This window comes from Stenella coeruleoalba (genome assembly GCF_951394435.1).
Source record: "Stenella coeruleoalba genome assembly, chromosome: 10".
Lineage (NCBI taxonomy): Eukaryota > Metazoa > Chordata > Mammalia > Artiodactyla > Delphinidae > Stenella > Stenella coeruleoalba.
The window spans coordinates 9760858-9787047 of NC_137156.1; the positions used below are offsets into that span (position 1 = coordinate 9760858).

Consider the following 26190-nt stretch of genomic DNA (forward strand, 5'->3'; position numbering starts at 1 on the left):
ACGCCAGGAGGAGTCTGCCAACTTGTTCAGGGATCTGAACGAGGCTGGAGAAACCTTCTGTGGAGGGGTTTTAAGGTTAGGAAAGGGATAAGATGGACCCTTCCCGCCTGGATGGGTGGCCCCCCGGTCCTTGGTGCCTTAAATTGATCCCCAACTCCTGTCTGCGCTCTTCCCTTCCCCAGTTCCATCCCATGGAGGAGTTGCTCTCCTGTCGGGGAATTGGCATGGGCTGGCCCTGGGCTGGGAAGGAAGGAGAAGGGGCTACCTGGCACGGAGAGGCTGTCGGAGCGTGTGTAGCATGTGTATTTCAGAGCCTGACACTTGAGACGACTGTTGCTCAGGCTAAGAAAACATAGTTTTTGGGGAGCCAGAGAGCAGAGGCAGCGGAGGATGCCTGTGTGAGCGGAGAGCTTTGGGAAATCTGTGAGGTAGGCATTTGAATCTTAAAGCATTTCACTGCTGTTTGTGTACCCTTTAGTTGGATTTTATATTGCTTTTGTATTTTGTTCAGTTTGGGGACTTTTCCCTTTTTGGAGCTGCCGCTATCAATTGATTTGGTTTTTCAGTCCTCGGACTTGGTTCACTGGATGTCTTGAAACCCACTGGTGCCCTTGTAGATGTCTGGAAGTCAGAGATCGCTTAGGAAACTGGTGCTATTTTTTCAGATCAGGGAGATTCACTTGCAAATCTCACTGCCATGGAGACTTGCTGGGAGTCCTGAACGCCTGCGGAGGCCGCCAGCGCTTAGGAACCTAGGGAAGTTTCTGACTTAAAGAGACAGGAGAGGGAAAATTGAATGGGCAATTGTTAATTCCCGGAAGGTGGGTGCAGGGAGAAGTTGTCAAGGATCAGAAAGAAAGATGACTGGGAAAATGAAAGGATAAGTAAAGGAATGGGTTTGGTGGGATCCCAACTGGGGCTGTGGCATTTTGAGGTTTACAGCATGGGGATAAAAATCAATAAGCAAACTGATAACAGCTCACTTGGCATGAATAAGATTCTTTTTTTTTTTTCCCCACTGGGTCCTAGAGAACCGGAGAAATAGGCAGGATGTGAGTTTGGAAGAGTTCTTTTTTTTTTTTTTAACCTCTTTATTGGAGTATAACTGCTTTACAATGGTGTTTTAGTTTCTGCTGTATAACAAGGTGAATCAGCTGTACATATACATATATCCCCATATCTCCTCCCTCTTGCATCTCCCTCCCACCCTCCCTATCCCACCCCTCTAGGTGGTCACAAAGCACCGAGCTGATCTCCCTGTGCTATGTGGCTGCTTCCCACTAGCTATCTATTTTACATTTGGTAGCGTATATATGTCCATGCTACTCTCTCACTTCATCCCAGCTTACCCTTCCCCCTCCCCGTGTCCTCAAGTCCATTCTCTACATCTGCGTCTTTATTCCTGTCCTGCCCCTAGGTTCTTCAGAACCTTTTTTTTTTTTTTTAGATTCCATATATATGTGTTAGCATATGGTATTTGTTTTTCTCTTTCTGACTTCACTCTGTATGACAGACTCTAGGCTGGAGAGGGTGTAGAGAAAAGGGAACCCTCTTGCACTGTTGGTGGGAATGTAAATTGATACAGCCACTATGGAGAACAGTATGGAGGTTCCTTAAAAAACTAAAAATAGAACTACCATATGACCCAGCAATCCCACTACTGGGCATATACCTTGAGAAAACCATAATTCAAAAAGAGTCATGTACCACAATGTTCATTGCAGCTCTATTTACAATAGCAAGCTAAATGTCCATCGACAGATGAATGGATAAAGAAGATGTGGCACATATATACAATGGAATATTACTCAGCCATAAAAGGAAACGAAATTCAGTTATTTGTAATGAGCTGGATGGAAGAGTGCATTTCTAATTGCTATTCTTCTTGACCACAGAAGATGCTCTAAACAAAATATGGGGATGTTAGAACCAGAGGGAAAATGTGCTTAAGAATGATGCCTGCAAAGATGTGTTCGAGTTTCTGCTGCCCTTCCCTTCCCCTCTTTCCCATCCTACTCCCAGTTTTGGGCAAATTATGTGATTTGAATATGTCTGGTATAAACAACTCCTTAGACTGATACAGTTATCACTGCGAGAGGATATTTGGGTACTAGAATAAAAATGATCTTGAGTCAGTGGTTCTTAAATCTTTTAGATCATGGACCGTATTTGGGAATTGAAAAAACTTAGCTGATGGTGAATTTCTAGAGTCCTCTCTGTACTGTGGCCCTGACACCCCCATCTTCTGATGCTGAACAAACAAAACTAAACAATGACAGCAAAGCCAAAAGGCGTAGCATAGCGAGGTTTCTAATTAAAGCCCACTTTTGAAATATCGACAGCATAACATTATAAATATTCATAATATAAGAAAACAGTTTATGGAGCCCCTTTTGCAAGCCATGGTAGTCCCTCAAGAAAGCACCGCTTAAATAATTCATGTCAGCACAGTGAGTTCCTTTCATCCAGATTTCTATCTGTTGAAACTTGCTGGAAATCTGCATTTCTGCACTTCAATAATATAATGAGGATAGAAATTCATAAGGGTGACTTCCAGACACCACAAGATCCAGCAGTGCCTTCTGAATCACAGAAGAGTACGTGATGCTCTGAACACTTTGTGTTGAGTGCGCTTTCTTCCTCTCTAATTCTCGAAAATTTGGTAATCTGCTTAAATTGTGGCGCCCATATATTTCACACCAAGACTCAGGACTTGTGGTCTTATGGAGGATTTTTATGTTACGTTACTTTCAGTGTGAGGGACAGTTTGGGAAATGCAGTTCAGATGCCAGGTTGCAGTTTAGATGTCCGTTTCGGGGACAGTTAAATAGTTTATGGGACAACTGGTCAGAAGGTATGAAATTGAGAAGCTCTTGAAAATCCAGTTCTCATAGAAATATAGATGCTTTGGTTAAGAGCATAAGTTTTTTGGTGTTCCGATTGACTTAGGTTCGAATTCCAATTCTGCCACCTATTCAGTGAGTGACATTGGGCAAGTTTCCTGACCTTTCTAAGGCTCAGTTTCTTCCTCTGTAAAATTGGATAGCGATAGTACTTACCTCAGAGGTTATATGGGGGTAAATAAAATACCGTGTGAATACAACAGCACCTAGTATGGTATCTGGCACTGTTAGCGTCTAATAATCAGTATCTGCTGTTACTATTGTTATCACTTATGGTACCTTTTGATATGCCAGGGACAAAGCATATACTGTGCAACTTTATTTATTTATTTATTACATCTTTATTGGAGTATAATTGCTTCACGATGTTGTGTTTCTGCTGTACAACCAAGTGAATCAGCTATATGTATACATATGTCCCCATATCCTTTCCCTCTTGTGGCTCCCTCCCACCCTCCCTATCCCACCCCTCTAGGTGGTCACAAAGCACCGAGCTGATCTCCCTGTGCTATGAGGCTGCTTCCCACTAGCTATCTGTTTTACATTTAGTAGTGTATATATGTCCATGCCACTCTCTCACTTCATCCCCGCCTCCCCTTTGCTGTGCAACTTTAGATCAACATTGGTGATCCTCAGAATGTTCTGGAATTAAGTCATTAGCACGTCTATTCCTCTCTATGAGGAGGCATCGTTATCCCCATGTTTTACACAGAAGAATCCATTGAAGTAGTTGAAGGCACCCAGGACATCAGTGGCAGCATCAGATGGGGGATATTTGTCCCCAGACTCTGTGCCCCACCCCTGGATCACACCCCTCCTGATCGTCCTGCTGGGCGTCCACATCAGGGGTGGTTTAACAAGGGCAAAGTAGCCCTTGTCTCTAGAAAGCCTCAGATAACCTTCCCAGGGAAGTATTGTAGTTTGGTGCTGAAGGCTTGGTTTTCCCTGCTTCAGCCCTGCTATTAGTTGTGGCTCTTCCCTTTTCTCCTCCTGAACTTGCTGAGTGCAGAGTCCCTACAGGTGTCTCCTACTTGGCCAGCTCATGCCGATGGGTGGTCGTGACCATGAGTACCCAGTTCCAAGTGTCCACTGGGGACAATACAGAATCTGCTGCCCTTGTCCAACCCCTTAAAGACTGTGTTTCTGTTTTCTCTTTGAAGACTTCTAACATAGGGATTTAATGCCTCCCATAAAACAAACTCCCCATCATACACTATAAAGTCCAAAGACAGTCATGTAATTAATCTAAAGGGTAAAGATGCCAAAAGACCTTTACTTTTGCCTTCCATAGGTATTCAGTTTCCTGCAAAATTCAGAATCCACTGGTACAGGGAAGGGGTTAAGAGAAGGGATTTCATAAAAGGTCTTCTAGGTATCGCCTGGGTTTCTCAAGGAAACTAACTGAATAAAAAATCCCACTTGGGATAGGTCATAAAATGGCAGAGTGAAGAATAGCATAGAGTGACTTCTTCTAAGAAATCTACCACAAGGACAATACCAACGTCTAAAATTAAGAGAAACAGAAAAAAATCCAATAGAATTTCAGAAAAATAAGATTCTAGATTCAAAAATAACAAAGCAAATTTTGAAATGTAAAAGCACCCCAAATTTGGAAATATTATAATGCTAAGGAAAAGGGGAAAAAAAAGAGTGGAACGTGAGAGAAACAGCAGAGAGAGTGGGATTGAAAGAATTGGTTATGAGTTCAGTCCTGGGTCAATCACTCAGTTGAATCTGTTTCCTCATTTATGAAAAGATGACAATAATTCCTACCCTACACTCAAGGCTACTGAGAGGAACAGATGAGATACTGTGTCAAAACTAGAGAGATAACAGACCCTTAGAACATTCCCCTCCACAATGCTGAGAACTTGAACTCCATCTGGCCCTATCAGGCAGGTGTCCATAACTATACAGTATTAAGGAAAATTGACCCAAAAGGAAAGAATGTGTGTATGACTAAGAAACAGAATTTTCTTCTTAATAATGCAGAAGAAAATCCCTTTGGATAATCCATAGCTAATGAATAACCAATTACTGTTATACTAGGGCTTCCATAACAAAATACCACTAGCTGGGGTGGCTTAAAAAACAAAAATTTATTTTCTCGCATCTCTGGAGGCTGGAAGTCCAAGATCAAGATGTTGGAAGAGTTGATGTCTGCCGAAGCCTCTCTTGAGGATGGTCACCTTCTTGCTGTGTCCTCACATGGCTTTTCCTCTGTGTGTGCAAATCCATGTGTCTTTTCCTCTTCTTATGACACCAGTCCTATTGGATTTGGACCCCACCCATATGACCTCATTTAACTTTGATTATCTCTTTCTAGGCTCTATCTCCAAATACAGTCACATTCTGAGGTACTGGGGGTTAGGGCTTCAACTTATGAATTTGGGGGAAACACAGTTCATCCTATAATAGCTATTAATTAAAAGGTATATTCTTGTTCTAGGAATTTAGAAGGTTTATAAAAGAAAATGGCATCTGTCTAAAGGAAAATGATATCTCTGAATAACCATAGGGAGACCATGCCTTGGAAGGTAGCCTGGTAGACCTGGGCCAAGATTCAGGAGTAACTTGACTTTCAGGCATATTTCAACTAAGAGGAAAAGTGAGGACCTTGTGTTTTTCACTTCCACCTGGGTGTTCTGTCAAAGAACCAGCAGATTGTCCCTAGCAAGTTTGCATCTCTATGGTGAAAGCTATTCTTGGAGGATGAATTTAACATTGTTTGGGATTAGATGCTCCTCTGAGGTCAAAAGGATTATGGCATTTCATGGGCTAGTTTCCCACTTCCTTTCCATATTCTGTCTCTTAAAGGAAGTCAAAAATTGATCCTACAACCTGGGTTCCTGCCGTGCGCAGCGTGGTCATGCATACTTTCCACAATTTCCTCAGTCAGTCCCCAACTTTCCCAGTTCCCTTTCAGTAGGAACCATGATATTCAGTGATATGGTTACCTGAAATACACACACACATACACACGTACACACACGTGCACACACGCACCTTTATTTATTCCACGAACAGAATTTGTGGATAGAGAGGAAGATGATTTGTAAGTGATACGTACACATCACTTTCTTCCTAAATTTCAGATCTTTGATTTCAGAGAAAGGGATATGGGGCCCAGCTCGTGGCTGAGATGACCCCACAACTATGGAAAGTGAGGGGAGCTGATGCCTATTCTAAATTCACAGGCGTGAAAAGGCATGAAGGAGAAAGTGATGTCAGGGGAGGAGCAGGTGATTCACAGGTGTACATGGATAAGGGTGGGTGTGCTCCTCCCTTCCTCTCCCCCTCCCCACTCGCAGCTGCCCCTTTGGTTGGACCACTTGCATCCTCTGGTGGGGCACATTGTAGCTCCCTATTAGCAGTGTGGCGGCTAGAGCCACACAGGACACATGAGGACATCGTGCAAGCAAGACACGTACCTTGATTTTCCTTTTTAAACAACTGATGGTGGTGAAAAATTATACTGGGAGGAACAAAGAAGCACATATTTAGTAACTTGTAAAAACCCCATTGTGTCCTTTTTCCTTAAAAATAAGGTGTGCTTCCAATGCCCAAGAGGAAAGAATCAGTTCCCCAAGCATCATGATCATACCTCCTGATCCTTCCCAGTACCATTTCAGCACAAACAAGAACTCACTCCATTACTAGTAGCTTTCCTCTTTCACCAGGATCCATTCCAGAGGCAGGGGAAGTCATGGGTTAGTGCACCAAATCAGTCTGCCCAACTTTCAAACTATTTGGATGCAATGTGCTCTCTAAGTGTCAAGTACTCTCGTTTGGGTTATTAGAAAGGAACTGTTGAAAGGAACTATGATGTAATTCAGAATATATCAGTGCCTGTATTATTTAGCCCTGATTTTAAGGTTCATGACTTGCCAGAAAAAGGACCTAAAGGCTAAAAAGGATAAGAATGCAGACTCAGGAACAAACCATCAGATTTTAAGAAAACCAGTATTGGTTCCCTTTGGCTTTCATGTAAACCAATAACATAGATTAGGAACTCTTATTTAAGTTGGTTTGTTCATATGTAGACTTTCTCAAACAAAAATGTGTTTGGTAAAGCACAAAATAAAACATAACTACCTTGGAGTTTTTTTTTTTTTTAATTTTTTTTTTCGGTACGCAGGCCTCTCACTGTTGTGGCCTCTCCTGCTGCGGAGCGCAGGCTCCAGACGCGCAGGCTCAGCGGCCAATGGCTCACAGGCCCAGCCGCTCACACGACATGTGGGATCTTCCCGGACCGGGGCACGAACCCGTATCCCTTGCATCGGCAGGCGGACTCTCAACCACTGCGCCACCAGGGAAGCCCTACCTTGGAGTTTTTGTTGTTGTTGCTGTTATTATATTTAATCAGTAAGCACTTACTATCTACTGCAGCTAAGGACAGGGTGTTATGCCAAGAGTTTTGCAAGGTAAGATGAATCAGATCTACCCACATCTATCTAGAGAAATAAAACATGTCCATACAAGTTTTAACAAAGTATAGAAAATGACAACTTCACGAGAACAGAAAAAAATGGTTATTGAGGTTGAAAAGAGGGAAATATTAATTCCAGCTAGAAAAGCTTTTAGAAATGTTTCTAACACGAGTCTTGAGGGCTGAATAGGTATATTTCAGCGTGAAGGGTGAGGGGGCAGAGGACATTTCCAAGAGAGGAGAGGGAGTAATAAGCGGGAAGCAAAATTGTAGAAGAAGGCACACCTGGATTGCACGTGAGGCCAGGAGGCCAGGTCAGTTCTTTTGGAGGAGAGGGTGAAGAAAACAACCAGTTGTAGAAACATTGGAAAAACCCTGAATATCCAGCAGAGAATGGCAGGGTTGGAGCTTGAAACTAGATGCAGGGCGGGGTGAATGGAGAGAGATGGTGAGTGCACCCTGCGGTTACATCGCAGCTGTGGTGGTGGAGAACATGGTAAAGGTTAACAGTAATGATAATGATCATAAATAGGTCTCACTTGTTGAGTGCCTAGTAGCTGCTGAGCCTTTTCTTTAGATTATTGCCTTTAATCTGCACAGCAAACCTCAAGACAGGTACAAATACAGTCAGTTCTCATTCTGCACAGATTCTGTATTTGCAAATCTGGCTTATTCGCTAAAATTTATTTGTGACCCCAAAATCAATACTCTTGGTACATTCTCAGTCATCCATGGACGTGTGCAGAGTTGCCCCACATGTACATTCCCAGTGAAGTTAAAGAAGGTGATACTCTGCCTTTTTGTTTCAGCTCATACTGTAAACAAGTGTCATTTTTGTGGTCTATTTAGTCTCATGCTTTTCACTTTTTTTTTGCTTCTTGTTGGTGATCTCTCTGTTTAAAATGGTCCCCATGTGTAGTGCTGAAGTGCTGTCTAGTGTCCCTCCATGCAAGAAGGCTGTGATGTGCTTTAGGGAGACAATACGTGTGTTAGATATGCCTGTTCAGACATGTCATAGTGCCGTCGGCCATGAGTTCAAGGTCAATGGATCAACAATATATACTAAACAAGGTGTCTTTAAACAGAACCACACATAAGACACAATACATTGATCAGTTGATGAAAACACTGTGACCAGAGGCTCCCAGGAACCTAACCCTATATTTCTCCTAGGAACAATGGTTCAGTGTTCACTAATTCCGTTTTCACAGTGACTTCATAGAACAAGGCTACTCTGAATATCAAGAAGACTCTGGTTGGGCTTCCCTGGTGGTGCAGTGGTTAAGAACCCACCTGCCAAAGCAGGGGACACAGGTTCGAGCCCTGGTCCGGGAAGATCCCACATGCTGCAGAGCAATTGGGCCCGTGCACCACAACTACTGAGCCTGCGCTCTAGAGCCTGAGAGCCACAACTACTGAAGCTCGCGTGCCTAGAGCCTGTTCTCTGCAACAAGAGAAGCCACCGCAATGAGAAGCCTGCACACTGCAATGGAGAGTAGCCCCCGCTCGCTGCAACTAGAGAAAGCCCACGCGCAACAACAAAGTCCCAATGCAGCCAAAAATAAATTAAAAATAAATAAATAAGACAATGGTAACACCCTCTCCCCAGAGATATAAACTGGGGTCGGGAGGGAGGGATAAGGACCTTGCCTGAGGCCACACAACAGGCACAAACCCAGTCTGTCAGATTCGAATGTCATATTGTGATGATATAGATTTGTAATAACTTAACAAAGGCCTGGACCAGGTGTAGCAATGAAGAATGGAGGGGAGGAGGTGAATTACAAATGGTTTAGGAAGTAGAATCAACAGGACTTGGCCACTGATTGCACATGGAGGGCAAAGAGCAGGAAGAGGTCTGAGAGGAGTCTGAAGTCAGGTGGAGGTGATAACCTATTGGAATCAGGAGAGCCTGAGGGTGGATGGTTGCAGGAAGGGTAAACAGCAGGTTCAACTGGGATTAAGGGCTGGGGCTTGAGAACAGAAATGCCAGTTTTAATTTTTGAGCACTCACTGTACTCCAGGTATTGTTAAGTGGCTCTAGCTAAATGATCTCAGGAACTATTATGCCCATTTTACAGATGAAAAGAGTGAGGCTCAAAGAAGTAAAGTGACTTGCTCAAGGACACCCTGCTTATAAACAACAGAACAGGATTCAAACCCAGGCAGAGTGACCCTGGAGGTTGTAATACCAAAGAGAAGTTTTGGAATTTGAGATCTTAGAGGAAGAGAAGCATTAATGTTAATAATACCGTATCTTGTTCTCTAGTTTCTTCTTTTTAATGTTATTTTTTCCAATATTCTGTCTTTACACTGCATATTTTCCTACTTTCATGTTTTTGTTCAAATTCTTCTCTCCCACAAGAATGTTGTTCTTCTCTCCTAGCTTTTAGCTTTTATTCTTTTTTGTCTTTTTATGTTGCAGAGGGGTAAACTTACTTGGTAGCTTCAGAAATGGGACACTTTATGTTATATTGTGCTGTCTAATTTAAAAAGTTTGAACGTTTCAAGGATTCCTAGAACGTAATACATGTTACTTAAGAAAAATTATTCTCTGAATATTACTCAGCCATAAAGAAGAATTAAATGTTGCCATCTGTAACAAGATGGATAGATCTAGAGGGTATTATGCCGAGTGAAATAAGGCAGACAGACAAAGACAAATATCCTATGATTTCACTCATATATGGAGTCTAAAAAAACAAATAAACGAACATAACAAAACAGAAACAGACTCATAGATACAGAGAGCAAAACTGGTGGTTGCCATGGGGCGATGAGTGAAATAGGAGAGGGAGAATAAAAGGTACAAACTTCCGGTTACAAAATAAATGAGTCCTGGGGACTATAGTCAATAATATTGCAATAACATTGCATGGTGACAGATGGTAACTATACTTATCGTGGTGATTATTTTGCAATGTATAAAAATATTGAATCACTATGTTGTACACGTGAAGCTAATATAATAAGTCAATTATACTTCAATTTAAAAAAGAAGAATTGTTCTCATAATCATTCTTACAATTCACATTAATAATGTTATGGTTTATTTACAGATGTTCTCATTAACAGAGGAAACATGATTATGCTATTTGTGTATTAGATTTGGAAAACCTGGCATAAAATAACATGATCCTTGTTTTGTGTTTCCTCTTGGATATCAGTTACCTTTGAACTTTTGTAAAGATATAAAGTCTCTCATTGTTTCCCAAATCTGTATCATCGAGACTTATTTGCCTATGTCCTTGAGACACTAAGAAATTAAACATTCCCTCAACACTTAGGTATTAAGGGTTATTTCCACAGGACTCCTAGTAGTACTGTGCCTGGAGATACAATAGTATCCAAAAACAGAGGGTGTTTCGTTTAAGAAATGCCAGAGCTGTTTATTATATTAAAAAACTTTTAAACAGTATGTAATAGGAAAAAAAAAAAGACTCCTGTCGGAAACTTGAGTTCCTTCTTTCTTTCTAAATGCCCCCCCCCAAGATGTCCAGAAGGTGAGCATTCTTTCTGGCCACAGGGAAAGTGCCCTCCAGAACTGTGAACTCCATCAAAAATGCTTCTGCCCAAAGAGCTCAAAGGCCAGACATTTTGAGAACAGATAGCTTGGATCTCTGTAGGTACGTGGGAAAGAGTTCACCTACAAGGGAGTTTCTATTCTTTGAAATAACCCAAGTCTGAAACCCTTCCTTTGTAAATTAAAAAGAAATCCCTTGAACTATTCTGAAACCAAAAGAGAGAGAGTTGCAATGCTGCTGGCAACTGTACTAGATAGTCAACTGTGACTCTTAGGTGAACAAATTCTGCATTTGTATAGAGATCTGGTAATTTAGGAACAAAGGCGAAGACAAAGGAACCTTAAGGAATTTTTGTCTTGTTCTTAAACTGCCAGGGCCTGAAAGGGAACTAGGGAAAACGAAGCCATGTTTGATTCGACAAACACTTGAAACCATCCTTCAAGTATTCTGGACGGAAAACAGTCCAAAGTGTGTTTTTGCCAAACCCAAGGGAAATTAGCTCCATATGTTTCTGATTTATTTACAGTTTAATCATCAAAATATTGCTTTGCAAGGACTGGTTATGTCCAAAAAACCTTTTATGAGCCATTTTAAACAGTATCTTGAGAACAGGAAGCCCTGTTTTGCCAAGAGCCAACAGATGCCTGAGCAGAGGTTCTGGAGTTGGTAGTAGGGGCAGAGCCCTGGGCGCTGCGATTTCCAAATCTGACGGAGCAGACTTCATATTGGTTTTGGGGAATCTGTGCTCCACGCACTAGAATTACAGAAATCCTTCAGGGAGGATAACCTGAGGGGAAGGTGGCTGCTGGCTTCCATGATTTCCACTCAAACTCATTATCTTTTATGGAATTTCATATTCCTTTCACCGCATTCCATTTGCTAAATGATTATTCAGGAGATAACTTCTCTACTGAAATTATAATGTTAGTATCTGAGCCCTTACAAACCTGAGGTAGAATTTCTTAGAAAACAGCGGCTTCGAAGGAGCCATTGTCTGAACGAATAGGACAAAAATTTTTTCTCTTTATTTTCGAGTTTTTTCCTTTTTGGGTTTTTTTGGGGGTTTTTTTGCTTCTCTTTCTTTTTCTTTCCCTGGGAAGTTCACCATACAGTATCAATCATCCAGAAGACATTTAATAATAAATTGGTGATTATCAACATTATGTACATATATATGTACTGTACAAGCCTGGGTTTACTAGTTGAGGGGGAAGGCCTTTATTGAAAATATGCGTTTGTAAGGGATTACCCACTTTTTTCTCATTCTCCCGAAACTTTACCTAAAACCAAGCATTCTTTCTCTAGACTTTATTTTTTTAACATCTTTATTGGAATATAATTGCTTTACAGTGTTGTGTTAGTTTCTGCTGTATAACAAAGTGAATCAGCTATACATATACATATATCCCTTCCTTCTTGCGTCTCCCTCCCACCCTCCCTATCCCACCCCTCTAGGTGGTCACAAAGCACTGAGCTGATCTCCCTGTGCTATGCGGCTGCTTCCCACTAGCTATCTATTTTACATTTGGTAGTGTATATATGTCAGTGCCACTCTCTCACTTCGTCCCAGCTTACCCATTTCCCTCCCCGTGTCCTCAACTCCATTCTCTATGTCTGTGTCTTTATTCCTGTCCTGCCCCTAGGTTCTTCAGAACCATTTTTTTAAATTCCATATATATGTGTTAGCATATGGTATTTTTCTCTTTCTGACTTACTTCACTCTGTATGGCAGACTCTAGGTCCATCCACCTCACTACAAATAACTCAGTTTCATTCTTTTTATGGCTGAGTAATATTCCATCGTATATACGTGCCACTACTTCTTCATCCATTCATCTGTCAATGGGCACTTAGGTTGCTTCCATGTCCTGGCTATTGTAAATAGTGCTGCAATGAACACTGTGCTACATGACTCTTTTTGAATTTTGGTTTTCTCAGGGTATATGCCCAGTAATGGGATTGCTGCATCATGTGGTAGTTTTATTTTTAGTTTTTTAAGGAACCTCCATACTGTTCTCCATAGTGGCTGTATCAATTTACGTTCCCACTAACAGCACAAGAGGTTTCCTTTTCTCCACACCCTCTCCAGCATTTATTGTTTGCAGATTTTTTGATGATGGCCATTCTGACTGGTGTGAGGTGATAACCTCACTGTAATTTTGATTTGCATTTCTCTAATGATTAGTGATGTTGAGCATCCTTTCATGTGTTTGTTGGCAATCTGTATATCTTCTTTGGAGAAATGTCCACTTAGGTCTTCTGCCCATTTTTGGATTGGGTTGTTTGCTTTTTGATATTGAATTGCATGAGCTGCTTGTATATTTTGGAGATTAATTCTTTGTCACTTGCTTCGTTTGCAAATATTTTCTCCCATTCTGAGGGTTGTCTTTTTGTCTTGTTTATGGTTTCCTTTGCTGTGCAAAAGCATTTAAGGCTCATTAGGTCCCATTTGTTTATTTTTGTTTTTATTTCCATTTCTCTAGGAGGTGGGTCAAAAAGGATCTTGCTGTGATTTATGTCATAGAGTGTTCTGCCTATGTTTTCCTCTAAGAGTTTGATAGTGTCTGCCTTACATTTAGGTCTTTAATCCATTTTGAGTTTATTTTTATGTATGGTGTTAGGGAGTGTTCTAATTTCATTCCTTTACATGTAGCTGTCCAGTTTTCTCAGCACCACTTATTGAAGAGGCTGTCTTTTCTCCATTGTATATTCTTGCCTCCTTTATCAAAGATAAGGTGACCATATGTGTTTGGGTTTATCTCTGGGCTTTCTATCGTACTCCATTGATCTGTATTTCTGTTTTTCTGCCAGTACCATACTGTCTTGATTGCTGTAGCTTTGTAGTATAGTCTGAAGTCAGGGAGCCTGATTCCTCCAGCTCCGTTTTTCTTTCTCAAGATTGCTTTGGCTATTCGGGGTCTTTTGTGTTAACGTACAAATTGTGAAAATTTTTGTTCTAGTTCTGTGAAAAATGCCATTGGTAGTTTGATAGAGATTGCATTGAATCTATAGATTGCTTTGGATAATATAGTCATTTTCACAATGTTGATTCTTCCAATCCAAGAACATGGTATATCTCTGCATCTGTTTGTATCATCCTTAATTTCTTTCATCAGTATCATATAGTTTTCTGCATACAGGTCTTTTGTCTCCTTAGGTGGGTTTATTCCTAGGTATTTTATTCTTTTAGTTGCAGTGGTAAATGGGAGTGTTTCCTTAATTTCTCTTTCAGATTTTTCATCATTAGTGTATAGGGATGCAAGAGATTTCTGTGCATTAATTTTGTATTCTGCTACTTTACCAAATTCGTTGATTAGCTCTAGTAGTTTTCTGGTAGCATCTTTAGGATTCCCTATGTATAGTAACATGTCATCTGTAAACAGTGACAGTTTTACTTCTTCTTTTCCGACTTGGATTCCTTTTATTTCTTTTACTTTTCTGATTGCTATGGCTAAAACTTCCAAAACTATGTTGAATAATAGCAGTGAGGGTGGGCAACCTTGTCCTGTTCCTGATATTAGTGGCAATGGTTTCAGTTTTTCACCATTGATGATGATGTTGGCTGTGGGTTTGTCATATATGGCCTTTGTTATGTTGAGGTAAGTTTCCTCTATGCCTACTTTCTGGAGAGTTTTTAATCATAAATTGGTGTTGAATTTTGTTGAAAGCTTTTTGCGCATCTATTGAAATTATCATTTGTTTTAATCCTTCAATTTGTTAATATGGTGTATCACATTGATTGATTTGTGTATATTGAAGAATCCTTGCATTCCTGGGATAAACCCCACTTGATCATGGTGTATGATCCTTTTAATGTGCTGTTGGATTCTGTTTGCTAGTATTTTGTTGACGATTTTTGCATGTATGTTCATCAGTGATATTAGCCTGTAGTTTTCTTTTCTTTTGACATCGTTGTCTGGTTTTGGTATCAGGGTGATGGTGGCCTCGTAGAATGAGTTCGGGATTGTTTCTCCCTCTGCTATATTTTGGAAGAGTTTGAGAAGGATAGGTGTTAGCTCTTCTCTAAATGTTTGAATAAATTAACCTGTGAAGCCATCTGGTCCTGGGCTTTTGTTTGTTGGAAGATTTTAATCACAGTTTCAATTTTAGTGCTGGTGATTGGTCTGTTCATATTTTCTATTTCTTCCTGGTTCAGTCTTGGAAGGTTGTGCATTTCTAAGAATTTTTCCATTTCTTCCAGGTTGTCCATTTTATTGGCATATAGTAGCTTGTAGTAATCTTTCATGTTACTTTGTATTTCTGCAGTGTCAGTTGTTACTTCTCCTTTTTCATTTCTAATTCTGTTGATTGGAGTCTTCTCCCTTTTTTTCTTGATGAGTCTGGCTAATAGTTTATCAATTTTGTTTATCTTCTCAAAGAACTAGCGTTTAGTTTTATTGATCTTTGAGATCGTTTCCTTTATTTCTTTTTCATTTATTTCTGATCTGATCTTTATGATTTCTTTTCTTCTGCTAACTTCAGCGTTTTTTTGTTCTTCTTTCTCTAATTGCTTTAGGTGTAAGTTTAGGTTGTTTATTTGAGATTTTTCTTGTTTCTTGAGGTAGGATTGTATTGCTATAAACTTCCCTCTTAGAACTGCTTTTGCTGCATCCCATAGGTTTTGGGTTGTCGTGTTTTCATTCTCACTTGTTTCTAGGTATTTTTTTATTTCCTCTTTGATTTCTTCAGTGATGTCTTGATTATTTAGTAGCATATTGTTTAGCCTCCATGTGTTTGTATTTTTTGGTTCTTTTTTTTTTCCCTGTAATTGATATCTAGTCTCTTAGCATTGTGGTCGGAAAAGATACTTGGTACTATTTCAATTTTCTTAAATTTACCAAGGCTTGATTTGTGACCCAAGATATGGTGTATCCTGGAGAATGTTCGATGAGCACTTGAGAAGAAAGTGTCTTCTGTTGTTTTGGGATGGAATGTCCTGTAAATATCAATTAAGTCCATCTTGTTTAATGTTTCATTTAAAGCTTGTGTTTCCTTATTTATTTTCATTTTGGATGATCTGTCCATTGGTGCAAGTGAGGTGTTAACGTCCCCTACTATGATTGTGTTACTGTTGATTTCCCCTTTTATGGCTGTTAGCATTTGCCTTATGTATTGGGGTGCTCCTATGTTGGGTGCATAAATATTTAAAGTTGTTATATCTTCTTCTTGGGTTGATCCCTTGATCATTATGTAGTGTCCTTCTTTGTCTCTTGTATTAGTCTTTATATTAAAGTCTATTTTGTCTGATATGAGAGTTGCTACTCCAGCTTTTTTTGATTTCCATTTGCATGGAATGTCTTTTTCCATCCCCTTGCTTTCAGTCTGTATGTGTCCCGAGGTCTGAAGTGGGTCTCTTGTAGACAGCATATATATGGGTGTTGTTTTTGAATCCATTCAGCCAGTCTCTGTCTTTTGGTTGGAGCATTTAATCCATTTACACTTAAGATAATTATTGATATGTATGTTCCTATTACCATTTTCTTAGTTATTTGGGTTTGTTATTGTAGGTGTTTTCCTTTTCTTGTGTTTCCTGCCTAGAGAAGTTCCTTCAGCATTTGTTGTGAAGCTGATTTGGTGGTGCTGAATTCTCTGAGCTTTTGCTTGTCTGTAAAGGTTTTAATATGTCTGTTGTATCTGAATGAGATCCTTGCTGAGCAGAGTAATTTTGGTTGTAGGTTTTTCCCTTTCATCACTTCAAATATGTCCTGCCACTCCCTTCTGGCCTGCAGAGTTTCTGCTGAAAGATCAGCTGTTAACCTTATGGGGATTCCCTTGTATGTTATTTGTTGCTTTTCCCTTGCTGCTTTTAATATTTTTTCTCTGTATTTAATTTTTGATACTTTGATTATTATGTGTCTTGGTGTGTTTCTCCTTGGATTTATCCTGTTGGGACTCTCTGCACTTCCTGGACTTGATTGACTATTTCCTTTCCCATATTAGGGAAGTTTTCAACTATAATCTCTTCGAATATTTTCTCAGTACCTTTCTTTTTCTCTTCTTCTTCTGGGACCCCTATAATATGAATGTTGGTGCGTTTAGTGTTGTCCCAGAGGTCTCTGAGACTGTCCTCAGTTCTTTTCATCAATTTTTCTTTATTCTGCTCTGTGGTAGTTATTTCCACTATTTTATCTTCCAGGTCACTTATCCGTTCTTCTGCCTCAGTTATTCTGCTATTGATTCCTTCTAGAGAATTTTTAATTTTATTTATTGTGCTGTTCATCATAGTTTGTTTGCTCTTTAGTTCTTCTAGGTCCTTGTTAAATGTTTCTTGTATTTTCTCCATTCTATTTCCAAGATTTTGTATATTTACTATCATTATTCTGAATTCTTTTTCAGGTAAACTGCCTATTTCCTCTTCATTTGGTTGGTCTGGTGAGTTTTTACCTTGCTGCTTCATCTGTTGTGTGTTTCTCTGTCTTGTTGTGCTTAACTTAACTGTGTTTGGGGTCTCCTTTTCACAGGCTGCAGGTTTGTAGTTTGCATTGTTTTTGGTGTCTGTCCCCAGTGGCTATGGTTGGTTCTGTGGGTTGTATAGGCTTCCTGGTTAAAGGGACTGGTGCCTGTGGTCTGGTGGATGAGGCTGGATCTTGTCTTTCTGGTGGGCAGGACTGCATTTGGTGGTGTGCTTTGGGGTGTCTGTGAACTTAGTATGATTTTAGGCAGCCTCTCTGCTAATGGGTGAGTATATTTTCCTGTCTCGCTAGTTGTTTGGCATGGGGTGTCCAGCACTGGAGCTTGCTGGTCATTGAGTGGAGCTGGGTCTTAGGAGATCTCTGGGAGAGTTCTTGCCAATTGATAATACATGGGGCTGGGAGGTCTCTGGTGGTCCACTGTCCTGAACTCGGCTCTCCCACCCCAGAGGCTCAGGCTTGACACCCGGCTGGAGCACCAAGACGCTGTCAGCCACACGGCTCCTGTTGCTAGAGAATCCACATTTCATCTGGAAAGTACATAAATCTGGTAATCTCACTTCAGGCCTAGCCCTTCCAACTTTTTTCGCTTTGTGCTTAGTCTGTTTCTGTTGCTCATAGCGGGCCCCATGCAGAGGCCTTGCCCCAGCCCTTCAGACCAGAGTCCCTTGTGAAACGGCTGAGCCAACACCTCAGCTCAGAACATGCGCTGAAGCTCCTCACAGGACACTGAACCCAAGACGGCCTATTTTTGAGTTTTTGAAAAATAAACTAAAATTCTTAGAATTTTTAAAAAGTCTCCTAAAATGGCTTTGAATAATGTTTATTCTGTTTTCCCTCTCAATGCTCTTCAACAGTGGTTTTGTAGTTTACTGATCAGCTTCACCTGGGAAATTGTTAGAAATGAAAATTCTGTGAGCTCCCCTCACACTGAATGCTCCCAGTGGTTTTCAAATCACACATCCATCGGAATCACTTAGGGTCTTGTTAAAATATATACTGCTGAATTCCACCCCTAGAGTTTCTGATTCAGTAGGTCTGGGTGTGACCTGACAACTTGTACTTCTAACAAGTTCCCAGGTGATGTTGCTAGTCCTGGAGCCCTACTTGAAGAACCATTCGTCTATACTGTTCCCACTTCTCACCGCTGACTTGCAGTTGAGTGGCAGGGAGATGGGTATTAAAGCAAGTGGAGAGCACTCCAGGTGCATCCACTAATGGTTACTTGGGGACGTGTTTTAATGACTTAACAATGATGCCACCTCTCGAAATTCCTGTGGACTGTTATTGATGGCCAAAGAAATGAAGTAGTTTACATAATTATTGGAATGATTGTGTAACTCTGTGGCCTGCACAGAGATTTAGTTTATGAAATAAGAGTACCGCCAAGCCCATTTATATAGAACACCTACAATTTTCAGAGATTTTTGTGAATTAGATTCTCTACAGGCTTTAAAATTATATGTAAGTAGGAACTAAATGCATGTGGTGACATGACCTTTTTCTGTCATTAAAGTGTAAGAGGACTTTCATTGCATGGGTTCTTGATTAAGGAATATTGGGCGTATCATGGGGAAAATGTCTTTGGTGAGAGTTGTATAGTTGACACCAATGGACTATACTGATCTTCAGGCACATCATGAAGCTGGGGCTCAGTTAAGGCATTTCACCAGAGAGATCTGCTGACGGGCTGCTTTGTCATGAGCTGACAATATGAAGAGCTCCTAGAACCTTCTTTTAAAAAGTGATTCTCGAACTTGCAAATGCATTATAATCACCTGAGAACCTTTTTAATAGCAGATGCTGATTCAGCCGGCCTGGAGTGGGGCTCAAAAGCACTTCATTTCTAACAGTCTCCCCGGAGATGCTAACGCTGCTGGTCCCTGAGCCACACTTGGAGAAGCAAGGTTCTAGAATAGTGGTTCCCGACCCCAGGAAACCCTTAAAACATTCTAAATCAAATGTTCAGGGTAGGACTCTGGCGTAAGTATTTTTAAAGCACCCCAGGTGATCCTAGTGTGCAGCCAGCATTGAGATGCTCTGACCTGGAAAAGCAGCGTTCGTTTTTCTAGGCTGCTTCTCTCAAAGTCAGGTGTCTCACCTGAGTCTTTGGTGAGTATTAGATTGCAGGGCATTCATACTTGACTTTTCTAATAAGAGCCTGAGTGCCTATTTCTATGTTGCTGATAAAAGAAAGAGCCAGATGCTTTAGATTCCTGATGTGCTGACTGCAGAGTTGACATTCAGCTATGAAAATTTAGCAACTGGTCTTGTGTTCCCTCCCCTATGGAGGGTCTCCCTATTTACTCTCATAAGTGAGCTACAGATATAACTAGGGGGTACAACCAACATTTTGATACTCAACAAAAAAATGTGTATATGCTTGAGTACTTAGACACATATTTGAGAACTCAGAACCCTGCACAAAAGAAAATCAAGTCAAAAATTTGCTTTAAAAACGTCAAGAGCAGATGTTACAATCCACTTGTCTCCAGCATAAAATAAACATAATATTACTTCTGTGGAACATCGGATTCTGGTTATAACTGCACCCCAGTGGACCTTATTGGATGACTCACTTACCAAGCGCACCCATAAGTATCTGAAGGTGCTATCTGTGGTTGGGTAATTAAATATTGTACACTTAAACATGAGGGACTGGCTGCCAAATACAATTATTTCAGTTGTAGCCTGGTTGAAGCTGAACTTCTCTTTCTCACAATAATTGGCCAACAGGGGCAGTTACTACTTTTTTTTTTTAAATAAATTTATTTATTTTTGGCTGTGTTGGGTCTTCGTTGCTGCGTGTGGGCTTTCTCTAGTCGCGGCAGGCAGGGACTACTCTTTGTTGCGGTGTGCGGGCTTCTCATTGCGGTGGCTTCTCTTGTTGCAGAGCACAGGCTCTAGGAGTGCCAGCTTCAGTAGTTGTGGCACGCAGGCTCAGTAGTTGTGGCTCGTGGGCTCTAGAGTGCAGGCTCAGTAGTTGTGGTGTACCGGCTTAGTTGCTCTGTGACATGTGGGATCTTCCCAGACCAGAGCTCAAACCCGTGTCCCCTGCATTGGCAGGTAGATTCTTAACGACTGTGCCACCAGGGGAGTCCCAGGTGCAGTTACTTCTTAAGTTCACTCCTCATTTCTGATTAAAAAAAAGAAAATCCAAACTATGGCAAGGTAGAAAAGGATGTACCCTTATTTATCCTGGTAGATGTTTACAGACCCAAGTTGTCTAATAACTGTATCAAGTTATTTAAATATTAAATCCAAAAGAAGAGGACCTAAGTGCCCAGCATATTTTAGAAGTTGAATTAATCCTCCCCAAAGCCATTCTTCTCCCATCCCATTTTTTGGCCAGTTGTATTATGATGACAGGTGGTAGAGCATTAAGATTTTGGATGCCATATAAATGTTTCCCATTTTATGCTATGGGTAGTTCATGGGCATGAATCTAAGAATGACAAAAACAACCATCATTGCGAAAGTTGTCTTCTAAACCATATCTCCGTGAATTGAAACTGTATAGAGATGATCGGTAGAATGATCGGTAATAGAATGGACATGGCTGGGACAGTCGTGAAGAGATATTTCTTGTTCTTCAGTGCAGTCCATCCACTATTTTGAGCCCGTGTGCTCTGCCCTGGCCCTTGGAGTTAACTTAATGCATTCACGTACCAGAGCGAGCAGCACAAACCAGCTAGTGCTGGAGGAAATATTTGGGGATCCCTTTTGTTACCAAGCAGGGTTCTTTGGCCTCCTCAGTCAACAGAAAGTGATCAGGAGGGAGCTAGAACAAGTAACAGGTTCCCTTGCTTGCGCAATCAGGGAGCTGGACGGGGCGAGCTGGTTCCTTACCTGCTTTTGCTCCGGGCTCTTCAGAAGTGGCAGTTGAGTTCTTAGTCTTTTTGTATCTTGCTTATAATTTGCCCCAACTGCTGCATGCGCACAGCTATTTTTAGTCCCTTGTAGTTTCTTTGTATTTTATTGCTGGAGGAGTTGTTTATCCAGGTGCAAGCACTGCAGCAAAGGGTCCCAGGTCCCAGCCTGTCTCACTTTCACTTGTTTCTTCTCTGATTTCATCTTCTCTCAATGCTAGCCTGGTGCGCCTGGTATTCCAGGGCCTGAAACTCATCACTTGACCTCTTTGGACATCATACTTTACCTGTGTTCTTGTCAGTACTTAGACTTCAGTTTCTCTCACAGATGCAGGCTTGGCCACCGTGTGGCTTATGACATCCCCTACTGCCCCGGTTAGAAATTTCCTGCCCAAACTTATCCCCAGGGAACCCGTTCCCATGGTGACAAAAGCCAGGCCCCCCCAGCAACAGTACAACAGACCACCTAGAAGCCTGGGGTAAGCAAAATGGAAAGGATCTGGCCCTCAGATTACTGAAGACACCTATGTGGTATGGAGGGAAGGGGAAGGGGGATGGGAACCACCCTCCATGCACTAGGGAGCTGATGGGCCCCCGGGGACTTTGGGTCCATGTATATTCATCTCTAGAACAGTGGGCCTTCTCACCACTGAGACCAGAGTTTTGGAGTGGGGCTGGGGAGGAGAAGTGAGAAGGGGAGCATTTAAATTTGTACATTCTTGAAAAATCATGATTTGAAAGTGTACCCTTTAAATTTCAGTTCCCTGTAATACTGGAAGTTCTAACCAATAAAACCCAGGTCCCTTCAGGGATACTGAAAAAAGACCCTGTTTTTCGGTTTTGAGAAAAGCTGGTATAGAATTTTGAAGTGATGGCCAGTAAGCTTATGAGTGTCTATTTGCTTAAATAGTGAAAGTTTCTTCTTGAGGCAAGGGTGAACTGCATTTGGAATCCACCTGAGGGAATAGAGATTGTGGTTGTGTAGGGCTAGGGTGAGAATAAGGAGTGATGGTAAATGGGCACTTGTTTTCTTTTTAGACTGTTGGAAGTGTTCAAAAATTAGATTGTGATGATGGTTGTACAACTCTGTAAATATACTGAAATTCATTGAATTGTACACAAAGTGGGTGAATTTTATGGTATGTAAATTATGTCTCAGTAATGCCATTAAAAATCGAAAGGCATCGTATAAACCCTGATAAGAAGTTTTGATGTTCTCCCAGTTGAGGCAGGAAGCTATTGATGGTGAGATTCATACACCTGCATTTTAGAAAGCTCCCTGTGGGATCAACCTCTGCTGTGCGAGGTTGAGGTGAAGTAAAGAGACCTGGCCTCTGTGGAGCATCTGCTGTAAAATAAACACTGCAGAGACCCCTTATACACATCATCTCATTTAAACCTCACGACAACCTACTGGTACCTTTATTCTAGCTGGATGATTTATTGCTGTTGCCATAGAGATGTAATTCTATTGGATCTGAAACGCAGACAACCACTGCTCTACCTATGAGATAGTTAAGGCTCAAGGAGGTGAAATAACCAGCCCCAAAGCACACAGACAGTAAGGGGCAGAGCCAGGATTGGAACTCAGAGGATGTCTGATTGACCTAAGGCTTTGCTTTTTCTGCTCCACCCTGCTGCCCTGAGATTGGGCAAATTAGAGTGCACGGCATGGGTTGAAGGAGCCCCTTGGTAGATTGTTCAGCATTAATTCTTTCACATACCCCTTGTATTAGTTTCCTGTTGCTCATGTAAAAAATTACCACAAATTTAGTGGCTTAAAGAAACACAAATTTATGCTTTCCAGTTCTGGAGATCAGAAGACCAAAATCAGTCTCAACGGGATAAAGGCAGAGTTGGTTCCTTCTAGAGGTTCTTGGGGAGAATCCATGTCCTTGCCTTTTCCAGCCTCTGGAGACCAGCGTTCCTCGGATCCTGGTTCTTCCTTTGCAATGGGATCACTGCAACTTCTGCTTCTGTCATCGCATCTCCTTCCTCTCTGACTTGACCTTCTCACTTCCCTCTTATAAGTACCCTTGTGATTACATTGGAGCATCTGGATAATCCAGGATAATCTCTTCATCTTAAGAGCCCTAATTTAATCACAACTGCAAAGTCCCTTCTACCGTGTAAAGTAACATATTCACAGGTTAGGGGACTAGGATGTGAATATCATTGGGGGGGCCATTATTCTGCCTACCCCACACCCACCCTAGAAACCTATGTTTGAAAGGAGTCTCGGAATAAATGTAATCTTCCATATTTTGACCTTGAACATAAACTCAAAAGCTGCTCTTTATTCCTAACAACCAAGATCAAGACTTGAATCAAATAATACTAATTATTTGTCTCCAATTTGTCTCTTGAAACTTTAGAGGAATAAAATAAATTAAAACCTTGATGAGGTGCCACTAAGTATATTACTTTCCTTTGAAGGTGTTATTATTAGTCGATAAATTGCAGGATTGCTTTCATACGTCAAGCCCTCAGAGAGATCTCACATCAAAGGAACGAGGATGTTTGGACAAATGAGGACGAATGCACAGGTAGAATAGTATTTATATTTGCTCATAAACTGTTTTGAGGCACGCTTTCTCTTCTACAGTGTCATTTAAGATGACTGTGTGCTTCATAAGGTACTTTTTAAATAGGTCAGGGTCTTATTTTTGAAAGGTTCTCTGGTGTCTGTTTGGCTCTAGGTTTACTTCCTACAGCAACAGCTGAAATTGTTGAAGTCAAGGGCCAAATTCCAACAGAAGGTGAAGCGCAAAACCTTGACCCTGCTGACCAAAAGCAGAGTACAGAGAAAGGGGTTTTTCTACTATTATCCAAGGGTCTGGGGCTTGAAAGGGTTGTTCTCCCAAAGGTGGGAAGACTTACCATATTTTTCATATACATTCAAAATATTGAGTGGTAGGAGTTTGAGAGTTGAAGACGATGCAGATGTTCCCTTAGCTCTTATGAAGATTTTCCTGTATATTCTCAGCACTCCTTAACTAATAATGATACCTTTCTCTATAACTCCTGTCACCCTCACAGAATATATCATCCTCTTAATTTTTTGTTCTCTTACACTCAGCATATCACCATGGACTCTTTCTAGTCTTCAATTCAAATCCTGCCACAGACTTCTGCTAAAAGTAGTATTTTGGTTCAAAAATGTCCTTGGTCCTTAGCCAGATTTAAGTCTTACTCTCCAAATAGAATCCTGGGGGGCTCAAGGTGTTTGATCTTTGCCACTGATTGCTTATGTGACCTTGGGGTCAGTCTGTCTGGATCTCAGTGTTTCCATATGAAAATCAAACCTATCAGGGTTGTGTCATAGGACTGTGAGGTGCCTTTCAGTTCCAATGTCTTAGAAGCTGAGAACATTTAGTGGTTATGGGAACCATGTGTTAGATTTTGGTTTGGGGTTTCCAAGAAGTTGACGCAGAGATAAGATTTTGAGTACAAGTAGTTTGTCTGGGAGGTGCACTCAGGAAGTACTGGCAGAAGTTTGGGGAAATAAGACAGAAAAGAGAAGGAGAAAAGAAGGCAATAAAAGGTGTGTTATCAAGCCAGTTACCATCGTATGCAACACACGTTCAAGTTATTCCAATTGAGAGATGTGGAAACTGGGTATTATTCACTCACTCTTTCTCCATCATTGGTTGAATGCTGCTTTGAGGGTCATTGTCTCTCCAGCACTTCTTGCTCCTTTTCTCCTATAGTCAGAAAAAAGCCCTCTGTGCAGACTTGCAGGCTTTCCCAGTAAGTTTTCTAATTACCAGTAGGATATGGGCAGGGTGCTGACTACATCCGCTACAATGTGTGTGAGACCTGTGGGGGAAGTATGGGAAAGAAATGGTCAATTGGGAAATGAGAAAGCAGTGGTCTGATGTTTTGGTTTCTTTTAAACTTGCCATGAATGTAGCAGAAATTCCAAGCCATTGTTCTATAATGTTTAGCAGTGTGTGCATGCTACCTTCACAGTGGGCATGGACAAGAGAATAAATTTGTAGCTAAACATTAAAGAAGAGCTCACCAAAATCCTGACCAGAGTGAAAAGGGTGTATGTTAGTAAATTACGGATGCTTTATATAATTTACATAGAAATACTCTTAAAAAACGACGTTGCAGGGACTTCCCTGGTCCAGTGGCAAAGAATCCGCCTTCTTATGCAGGCGACGTGGTTCAATCCCTGGTCGGAGAACTAAGATCCTACATGCCACAGGGCAACTAAGCCCGCACGCCACAACTACTGAGCTCGCGCACCTCAATGAGAGAGAGGAAAAAAACCCCATGACACAACTAGAGAGAAGCCCGCATGCTGCAATGAAGACCCGATGCAGCCTCCCCCCAAAAAAGATAGAAAATAAATAAATAAAATATTTTTAAAAAACCACTATGTTGCAAAAATCTGTGATGAAATTTCCTCTCACTACCCATTCTTCAGGATATCACATAAAAATGTTATGACGCTGTGACATTTTAACTAACAAGGAACTCATTTTTAATTGCTTAGTATCGAAGGTTCAGTTTGGCCAAGAGCCTTCTCTCATGTTTTATGGGTCTTTCCTTTAATGCATAGCCAATGCTTTGTGTGAAATGGGCCAGTTGGTTCTATGATCATCCATTCCTCCTTAAAATGCTTCAGCATTCAGATATGCTCTTAGAAATAGGATAATTCAATTCATTCTTCCCCTTCTGAACTTTCTGAGAACCCGACTTGCCAACATCTATGAAATATAGAAGAGGCTTAGCAGTCAATCACGAGGGAGGAGGTGATGGAAGAGGAAGGCTGGCCAAGCAACTCTAAGCTTCAATCATTTTGTATTTCAGGACAAGAGAGCAGGATTGCTGACTGTTAGATTTCCTTTGAGAGGTGGTATGTGAAGGGCATATTGAATATGCCAATAAAGCCAAGTATTCTTTAGGAAACAGTCAATCTGGTAAAAAAGTGAAACTCCTTGGGTGAATATTAAATAAGATTTGACTTACATGATACTTGGACTCTTAGAATACGAACAGAGCTTCTGGAGCATCTAATTCGACTCTCTTACTTGACTCAAGAAG

The 26190-nt window shown here is 41.0% G+C and overlaps 1 protein-coding gene across 2 annotated transcripts in view; it reads left to right on the forward strand.

The window, feature by feature from the left end:
• Window positions 1-26190, forward strand: part of PHACTR1 (phosphatase and actin regulator 1) — a gene marked incomplete at its 5' end in the record, with an annotated part of 543658 nt that overhangs the window by 236914 nt on the left and 280554 nt on the right. The gene's annotated exons all lie outside the window — the stretch shown is intronic.